This window comes from Peromyscus californicus, unplaced genomic scaffold (assembly GCF_007827085.1).
Source record: "Peromyscus californicus insignis strain IS unplaced genomic scaffold, ASM782708v3 Scaffold_7__1_contigs__length_154581171, whole genome shotgun sequence".
Classification (NCBI taxonomy): Eukaryota; Metazoa; Chordata; class Mammalia; order Rodentia; family Cricetidae; genus Peromyscus; species Peromyscus californicus.
This window is the reverse complement of record NW_026294595.1, coordinates 26278494-26288370: the sequence shown is the minus strand read 5'-3', so window position 1 is coordinate 26288370 and position 9877 is coordinate 26278494. Positions and strand designations below refer to the sequence as shown.

The window sequence follows — 9877 nt, the reverse complement described above, 5'->3', positions numbered from 1 at the left end:
ACTGTATTCTACTACACATGAAATACTGCTTCCTACTGTTCTACCTGTACTCCTGTTTTAAGAACTTTTACACAGATTTAAAAAAGATTTCTTACACATTTTGATAAATCATCAGGTGTGATTTATTTTTGCATTTTTCTTCCACTCAAATTCAGTTGGCTTAACATTAAGAGATTTCTACTCATCAGATAGGAGATAGGATTGATATGTCTTTCTTTTTGGGTCTAAAGTAACTTGATTAGACTTTAAAAAAATTCTCTACTCTGGAGAAAATTGCCCCTTTTCAGGATTTTTCCCTTTCAGATCAACTATTGACCCTAATCTGAATAACTTATACCAATTGTTATATAGTGATGATAGGATACAGGAGTGAGGAGTTTGGATAGCAGAGAGGAGTTTTCCAAAAAGATTTTATAGGCAAGGACAGAGAGTCAAGGACTATTCTAGAGAATTAAATGGTGAGCCCTAAGTTTTAGGAAGATTAGGCAAGTTAGGGAAGATAGCTGAAACTGATTGCCCATTTGTTTAATCTGTGCTCTGATGTATACTTCCTGGACATGGGTACAGGGCATTCCGTTTCTACACCTCTAGTGCGGAGCCGAGTCTGATCTGTAACAAACTCTTAAATGATTTTTTGACTTGGTAAAGCAGTGTCACTTCTAGAAGTTGAGAGCCCTTAAAATCTATCTCCCTTTTTCCTAGGCTCCATTTCCTCCCTGTATTCAGCTCACTGATGGCACTCTCCCAGGACTGTTTGCTGTGCTTGGAACACACTGATCACTTCTATGCAATCAGGTTTTTGTGCTGGGCCCAGACTGCTCCCTGTGTCTCTTCTTTTTGAAATCTCATCTGTTTCAGCCTAATTCAAACTCCCAGGTGTGTGTCCAAATGTCGGTATGTGTGAGAAAACTCTGCCCCTTCTCTAACCCTAGCTAGATTTAATTTTATCTTCATTGTGCTACCCTATAATTTGTTAAATCCCCTTGGCTTACAATATAGCTAGCTGTGCATGGCTGGATTGCCCCTACTGGCTGATTGTTCATTGAAAACAGGAATTATATTGATATGTTCATTCATTCACAACATGTATCGGGCATTTTGTATGTGTTAGGCATTGTGTTGAGTTTTAGACTTGTTGTAGTAGTGATAACAAACAGAATGTATTTTCAAAAGCTCACATTCTAGTGAGGGAGGAAAGAAAATAAACCAACAACACAAAGATGTATCTGAGGCTAAGAACATTGCTGAGATATAAGGGAAAGAAATGGGAATTAAACACACTGTTTACAAGAAGCCACTCTGATGATGGATCTCTTGTAGAGAGCTGAAGGGATTATTTAGCACATTGGTGGAAGAGCATTTATGTAGAAAGATTAGCAAGTCCTAGGACTCTAAAACAAGTGGGCACTTGTAGAGTCTGCAAAAGGATAAAGAGGTCAGGGTGGATGAGGCAGAGGAAGCTGTTGAGAAGTAGAAATAGGGAATGAAGATCTAGCACAAGTTCATATCAAGTAAGGCCTTATTTGCCCTGACACATCATTGGGATTTTACTTCAGATGATTGTAAGCCTTCAACAAGTTTAAGGTAGAGGAGCAACATGCTTAGATTCATGCTTTAAGGGTGTTTCACTGGTTGCTTGAGTGTAGAATTGTAGGGAGGCAAGTATGGAGGACATGATCAGCTAGGATGTTAGCAGTGCAGTTGTTCAACAGGAGATAATGGTAAGTTGGACCAAGTTGATGGATGTGGGATCTCAGAGAGGGTCCCTCTGGAACTCCACCCCATCCTCAGGATTAGGAGGTGATCCCACTCTTTGGTTTTTGCATATACCTCTACTCAGAATATAGAATTTTGTGGCTTATCACCATTTCAGGGCTGCTTTTAGTATTTTTTTTGGTTGATTTTTTTTTTTAAGTTGGTAACATGTCTTCATTTGGTCAGGGATCGATCTGTTAAGACATAGTTCATTCCTGAGGCCACCTCAGGACATAGAGGTTCTTTCAGTGCATGAGCCCAGGATAGCACCTTCATCACATTTACCCAGGTCATGACAACATCTTCAGCAAACTTGTCACTCACTTTGGGTTTCCACCTTGGGTTGTGTTACTGAAAAATGTTCCCAACTGCAGATGTTTCTGAGGATGTAAATGAAGCCTGACTCACTGTGAACCTGTGAACTCACTCTAGTCACTAGAGCAGATGGAATGCGAACAAGGGTCAAGAGAGATTTTTGTCTCAGTAAGTATGTCTGCGACTTTGTAATAGGTACTCAACTTTTTCTTCTCTTTCCCTCCAACAGCTTTTAAAACAATTAGTGTTGTGAGCATGTTGAAAGCACATCTCACTCCAGGCCTGCTGGCATTTCTTAACTCCAAAGTGGGGGTTACATGTTTACAAAGTAACGGCCAGTTGAGATTGGCAACACAAAAGCTTGATAGAGGAACTGGAACTTCATTGTCCAGAAAACTATCAATTTGTTCCTTTAACAGAGAGTGAAACCTACCAGGAATATCTGTAATATGTATTATGTATTTATATATTGCATATATGAGGATATGTGCATGTTACATTTGATACCTTCACAGTAAATTTTATCATTTTTCTCTAAGTACTTGTCTTTGAGGCACATATTAGGTTTTACTTACCTGTATTTAGTATCCAATCCAAGTTAGGTATAAGGTAAATTTGGTCATGTTAGTAAATTTGTTGCTAATGCATGGAGTATCAATGCATGGATATATATAGCTGTGCATAAAATATTTTTATTGGTTTCTAATGAAAGTGAGAAGATTTTATGATGCCTAATTCATCCATTGATCCATCTATACATAAATGCATTCATGCATTGACACATTCATGTAGTCTAGAGGTGCACACACACACACACACACACACACACACACACACACACATACAGAGAGAGAGAGAGAGAGAGAGAGAGAGAGAGAGAATATCATAGAAGCCTCTGTATCTGTGCTAAATGTTCCGTACACATGTGCATATTGATAGACTTATAAAAAATGTCATTTTTATATTACATATAATATATACATATATACTGGATATATGTATATATTTAGCCAACAGTTTGTATTTCAAGCTAGTTTTGTAGTGGAAATCATTTGAAGTGAATTAAGAAAATATTTAACCAACCTTATATTGGTTATGTCATAAATGACCTTTGTGAAATAGAAAGTGATTGCCTCCAGCCTAAGATTTAGAAAGGTCAATGGGGAATTTAAAATTTAAACCCAAGTATATCTTTCACAGCTTGCCTGTGGAGAGGTGTTGTTTTGCTCTCTGTCGATAAGACCTGTGAATTTCTCTTGGACTCTGTCAGGCACAATGGGGATAGTAATTTTTAGTGATAATAGATCAAAGTAGAATAAAAATAATTGTGAAAATTTTCACAGTTATAGAGCATGGTTAATTAATGTCATTTGTTCATCATTATATCCCATGAGAAAGGTGGTTTTATACTTTCATTGCATAAAAGTCAATGGAGACTTAGAGAGGGTAAATGATGTCACAGAGTTATTAAACATTCTGTGGAGCTGAGACAGGAACCTCAATGTGATTGAAAGATTGTGCTTCCCCTCTACATTAGTCTGTGATCCAGTGAATTGAAAATGATATCAAATGTTCCCCTTATATTTATGGGAGAAAACCTTTACAAAAAAAGTTTCAAATCTAAGTACACGCTCTGAGGGATCTATTTTTCTTTCTTTTCAAAGCTGAGCTGAAAAGATCACCAAAGAAGGGTACAACATTACATCAAAAAAGACCGTTTTACAATTATTTGAAACTTGAATCTATGTGAAAGGAACAGCAGACATTGGAATGGCCCAGGTCCATCCTGTTGAGCTGTCAGGTTCTGGGAAGGGATACAAGTGTATTGTTCAGAGTCTCAGAGATAATATATATCCCAAAGCAATTTATGATGTCATACATTTGAGTTGCAAAGTTCAAATGGAAAAATACAATTGAAGAAAACAAAAGAGGAAGAAAAATCAATAAACTGGAGGCTTAAAGAGAAACCATCTCTCCATAAAAGTGACCTTCAGCACTGATGTATGCCATAAAGTTACCTCCAACAAAGAAAATGAAATAGTTAACTCCCAGCAAAGCTATGGTCTGTCCCTTATTTGTCTTGAAATAATGTAGTGAAAAATGTCCCTTAGACATGTGCTTTAGTGGAGAGACATTTTTGGAGTAGAAGATCATGTGAGGAAAAACAGGGCAACTGCAGGGCTTAAGGGACTCATGGGACAAAAAGCAGAAAAGGTCTTGGAAGACAGTTGCATGGTGTGGTCTGACTGTGTGTGTAAGTGTCAGTGTGTTGGTTATGGTAGGATCTCTGGATTATTTCTTGGCTGTCTTAATTAGATGGACTGTGAATCTTTGGGCCCATCTCCTTACTTCCAGCCTCCAGCTTCCCTCCTCCTCTCCCTAGCTAATTAATGATTTTAAAGCTTTGGTGCCTATCACAGTTTGTTTTTTTCCTTCAAAGTCAGACTTTCCTTTACATACTAGCATGAGGTATTTGGTAAAAAACGATCCAACCTGAGCACATTTTCTTATGAAGAATAATAGGTATTACGATTATTTTTACATGAATACAAAATGTTTCATGCTGAAAAGAGATTATTCCTGCTCAATAAGCATTATTATTAATAATGATGTGATACCCGAAGGACAGAGTAGAATTCTTAGAAGGGAGAAAGTGTTCTGTTTCATGTGTCTTTTGAAAATAATGTTAATTATTTTGATTAAAGTGTTGAAATGTATGAAGAATAAAGTGAAAAATTGTCTGATCATAGCTTCTAGAAGTAACTGCTATTAATATTTTGTTGTGCTTTTTGTGTGTGTATATAATAACTGGGTCCATGTGATATATATATATAGTTTCATACTCACTTTAGCTAGCAAAGTATAAGGTTTCCAGGTATTCAGTGCTATGTGAAAATATTAACTTTCCCATTTATTGCATATAAAGTTATCAATCAAATGCTTCTATACCCACATGTGTATTCTCATCTATTGTTTGCTTTATATAGTAAATAAAGTTATGATGAAATATCTGTGTTTAGTTCTTTTAAAGGTTTTTAAAAAAATCAATCAATATGCATTTGTATGTATGATGTGTGTGGGCATGGTGTGTGTGGGCATGGTGTGTGTGGGCACGGTGTGTGTGGGCACGGTGTGTGTGGGCATGGTGTGTGTGGGCACGATGTGTGTGGGCATGATGTGTGTGGGCACAGTGTGTGTGGGCACGGTGTGTGTGGGCACGGTGTGTGTGGGCACGGTGTGTGTGGGCACAGTGTGTGTGGGCATGGTGTGTGTGGGCATGGTGTGTGTGGGCATGATGTGTGTGGGCATGGTGTGTGTGGGCATGGTGTGTGTGGGCATGTGTGGAGGTAAGAGGACTATTCTGAGTAGTCAGTTCTCTCCTTCTATCTTCACATGGATTCGGGGGATGGAACTCAGGTTGCCAGCCTTGCCAGATAAACACCTTCCATCACTGGCTGAACCATTATGCCAGCTCCATGTTACCTGTTTATTTATTTATCTAACTAAGTGTTGATTTCTTTTATCAGTATTTTGCTGTGTCAAACATACAATTTTTGCATATACTTAGATCATATAAGCAAATTTATGATTAAATCTCATCTTCGTTGCTGTTGCAAATGATGTTGCTTTTTAAAATGTAGATTCTAATGTTCCTTGCAAGCCTAGAGAATTTAGTCTGCACATAGCAAAACTAGTTGTTCTATATTCCGATCCTATGGAACGCATCTCATGTCTTGTTTCTTCCAGTTTTCGATAGAATGCACACATGAGTGAATGGATGTTCTGCTAACTAAGGAACTGGCTGCTGTGAAATAAGTTTGTGAAAAACAGAGGGAAACAAAGGTATAGAGACTTCTCTTTCAAAGAACTTCTCAAAGGCTTTTCTATCTGAATGTGTGCTGTGAGCTACCAACAATGAAATCGGTTACTCTATATACAGGGGTCATAGAGCTATCATTTTGTGTAACTTCAGTTTGGAAAGCATAAATGTGATTCTACTTTCTGATTCAGAATGGACATTCTTTATCAGTGGCACTTCAGGATTGTTACTAAGGCTAACACAAAGATCTGTTATGACAACAAGCACATCTGGAAGTCTCTATCCTTTGCTCATATTGCAGTATGTGTAAGTGGTTCTTTGCCAAACTCTACTGAGAGCAGAGATTGTCCTCCTCTACCCTCTCTCCCTCCTTCCCTCTTTCTTTCTTAAAGAAATGCAGTGGCCTGAATGAGGTTGAATGTGAAGATAACTTAATGACCCTTAATATTTGTTTCTATGTTCAATTGGTGAAGGCCACTTAAACTCTTAAGACTGAGAATATTGAAAAAAACTATATTGGATGATTAATAACAGGCTTTACTCTGTATTTTTTTAAAAATGGATTTTCAATTTTCTTGCACATCTATTTAGAAAGTTATTGCAATGGTAAAAATGTATTATTTTAATGGAATGATCTTACTTAATAAATATTCCAAAACAAAACTCTCTTTAGTCAGCAAATATCCTCTGCTGAGATAAAACTAGTTACCTCCAAGTTTCTCTGACTAGATTTGTCATTATTTTAACCTAGGGTTTCTATATTTGTATTTGTGAATGAGACTGATATGAATTTTCCTATTCAATGGCCTTTGTTAGTTGTTACTATTACAGTTTTGCTATGGAAAGTTTTATAAAATTTTTAAATGAAATATTTTGTGTTGAGTCAAGTACAGAAATGTACACACTGGATCCTAGGCACACATTACCTAGTTTTTTTTTTTAAGTTGCTTCTTTTGTTTTTTGAGATTATAATATACTTACATCGTTTCTACTTTCTCGTTCCTTCTCCCAAACCCTCCCATATTTGCTTCCTTCCTCTTTTTCAACTCATGGCCTCTTTTTCACATTGCATTGTTAGGATCTTGCCCTCACTCCTGTACATGCACAGCTCGGGGTCTTGTGTCTTACATCATCAGGGGACGCTGGCAACTACATAGGCGCCTTAAAATGCCGGATGCAGACCACACACTCTCTGCTCTGCTCCCCTCTTCCCCCACCCCACCATCTTTCTCTCTCACCAGGCCTGGTCCCCTCTCTTTCCCCCTTTTCCTCCTAATAAAGCTCTGAATACTGATACTGGGTTCTATCATGACAGTGACCTTTCCACACTGCCACAAGCGCTGCCACCAGCGCCGACTATCACCCTTTCATGCATGCACATATGTATACACACACACACACACACACACACACACACACACACACACACACACACACATTTATATTCCTAAATACAAACTGCTCAGTCTGTATAATGTTACAGGCTGACCATTTGGGACTGGATAACCAACTGGTGTGCTCTATCATTTCTGTCACTACCAACAACTTTTACAACCACAGCCACAGTATTCTCCCCTCCTCTGCCTCCCTAGTTCTTGCCAAAGGCATCTGTTCTATGTTTCCATAACTTTTTCATTTCAAGAGTATCTTACCTGTTTTACTTCTAAAGAGATAAATAAAGGATGTGGATTTGGGTGGGTGCGTAGGATCTGGGAGGAGTTGGAGTAGGACAAACCATGATCAGAATGTATTGTGTGAAAAAAAAAAACAAACTTATTTTCAATAAAAATAAAGTTATATAAAAAGGGATATCCTACAATTAATGTGATACAGTACTGCTGTATCATCAGGGCCAAGACTCTTATCATACAATCTGTAATGCCTTTCACTGGTCTGGTGATTTTCTGTGTTCTATGGCTTCTTTTAGATGATACCAATACAACCCCTCCTCTTTCTTGTTGATTAGCATTGAGCGGTCCATCTTTTCTACCCTTTTATTTTCAATTGTGTCTCTATATTTTATATTTGAAATATCATATTGAATATATACATATATGAATGTAGTTGTATTGTACATTTAAGCCACTGCCAACAGTTTTCTTTTTTTTTGTTTATTTAAATTTTTCTAGTAATGGCCATTTTGTTTACATATTTAGTGTACTTATTGCTGTGTGGGGGCTTCCATTGATCCTTTTTAATTTGCTTTCCTTTCTCTGCTTTCTTTTCCCTGTCTGCCTGTGGATTATATCAACATATTTTAAAAATTCATTTAAAATTACTTGTATTCTTGGTGTGGGTGTACTAGGGATTAAACTTGGGGTTCCTTGGCTTATTGAATGCTGGGCAAGCAACCACTTTGCTACTGAGCTGTATCCCATAGCACAATATAGAATATGTTTTGGTAGTTGCTACAATAGCTTATTACATTATATAACTGTTAATTGGTGTCATTTTTTTATTAAGTTAAATACAGAAATCTTACCTCTACATCATTTTACTCTCTATACTTTACAATACTCGATTAAAATGTTTCCTTGCGAATGTTTATACTCCTATCAGACAGTATTGTGTTTCTTTAAGCACCATTTAGAAAACTCCCAGAAGGAAGCTATACAACACGTACCCTTATTTTTGCATGTTCTTATGTTGTTTCAAGGAGCTTATTTTCTTTCTGTTTAGAGAATTTCCTGATTAATGACTTCAGAATAGGTCGCTGGACAATTCTCTTGACTGTCTTTGTTTGAGAATGGCTTGTGCTCTTCTTTATTTCTGAAGGATATGTTCTCCGGGTAGAACATTCTTAGTTGGCAGTTCTACTTTTTTATTTTCACAGTTTGAAAGATGTGACACTTTCCTTTGGCCCAAGGGTTTTGATAAGGAATTCACTGTCATTCAAACAGATTTTCCTTCCCAGGAAGCTGTTGTATCCATTTCACTAGTTTTTTTTTTCCTTTGTCTTTGATTTCATAAGTTTGGCTATAATGGGTCTTATGATTTCTTGTTGGTTATCCAGTTTGGGCTTTGCTGGATTCTTAGATCCATAGGCTTCTTTCTATTGCAAACTTTGGGAACATTTTCCATATTATTTCTTTGCATTTGTCAGTTGCTTTAGGTATAACTCTGAGATGTAGGAAGAATAAAGCACAGGGAACTCACTGTCATGTTAAGTATGGTTCAGTCTATCTTCTGCTCTCTTACTTGTGGAGTTTTCTCATGTTTGACATATAATTTCCAGTGTTATTAGAAGTTATTAATGAGGGAATTAGGGAGCTTTCTACTTTGTCTTCCCTAAAGCTATATATTCTTACTATATCTCTTAGCTATCTATAGCATATAGAATTACCTGTTCCATAATGTGTTGAAATAATTTTCTAATGAAATTAGCTAGCTGATTTTTGATGTATTGTATGAAAAGAGAGAAGGTTCATATTCCCATAGAGGAGGATGGAAGGGCCCTTGGGTCTAATGGGATGCATATGGTTAAGGTAGTATGATCTACTTTGTGATAGCTAACCACTGTTTTTTAGGCTGTGTGGTAGTGGATACCTTTAATACCAGCACTTAGGAGACAGAGGCAGGTGAATCTTTAGAGTCAAGTTTAAAGGCTGTCTAGTTTACGTGGAAAGTTCCATGCCAGCCCAGGGCTACATAGTGAGACCCCAACTTTAAGAAAAAAGAAATTACCTGTCGGTTAAAAATAAACAGATAAAAAAGCCAAAAAGATTTATTTCTTAAAACACAAAGGCCTTATAATAACAGCTATTTCAATTGGGGTTCTGAGAAAGTTAAAATTAGCAAGGAGGAAAAACAAAAGGTCATATCAGGTGGAAGAACAGTAAGGGTCGTCATCATACCATGAGAATCTTATAGCTCAAGAGAAGACAAAGTGAGATTGCAGGTTTCCAAATCATTTCACAAAATCAACCAATTTAAGGACCAAAACAGAAGAGCACCGCCTCCCCCACCACACACTCCAGCACTATATTG

The 9877-nt window shown here is 37.2% G+C and overlaps 1 non-coding gene across 1 annotated transcript; it reads left to right on the top strand.

Moving 5' to 3' along the window:
- Positions 1-9290: 9290 nt before the first annotated feature.
- LOC128102777 (U6atac minor spliceosomal RNA) lies at positions 9291-9415 on the top strand. The gene has a single exon (XR_008215537.1). It is a non-coding gene; the product is annotated as a U6atac minor spliceosomal RNA (small nuclear RNA).
- The last annotated feature ends 462 nt before the right edge of the window (positions 9416-9877 follow it).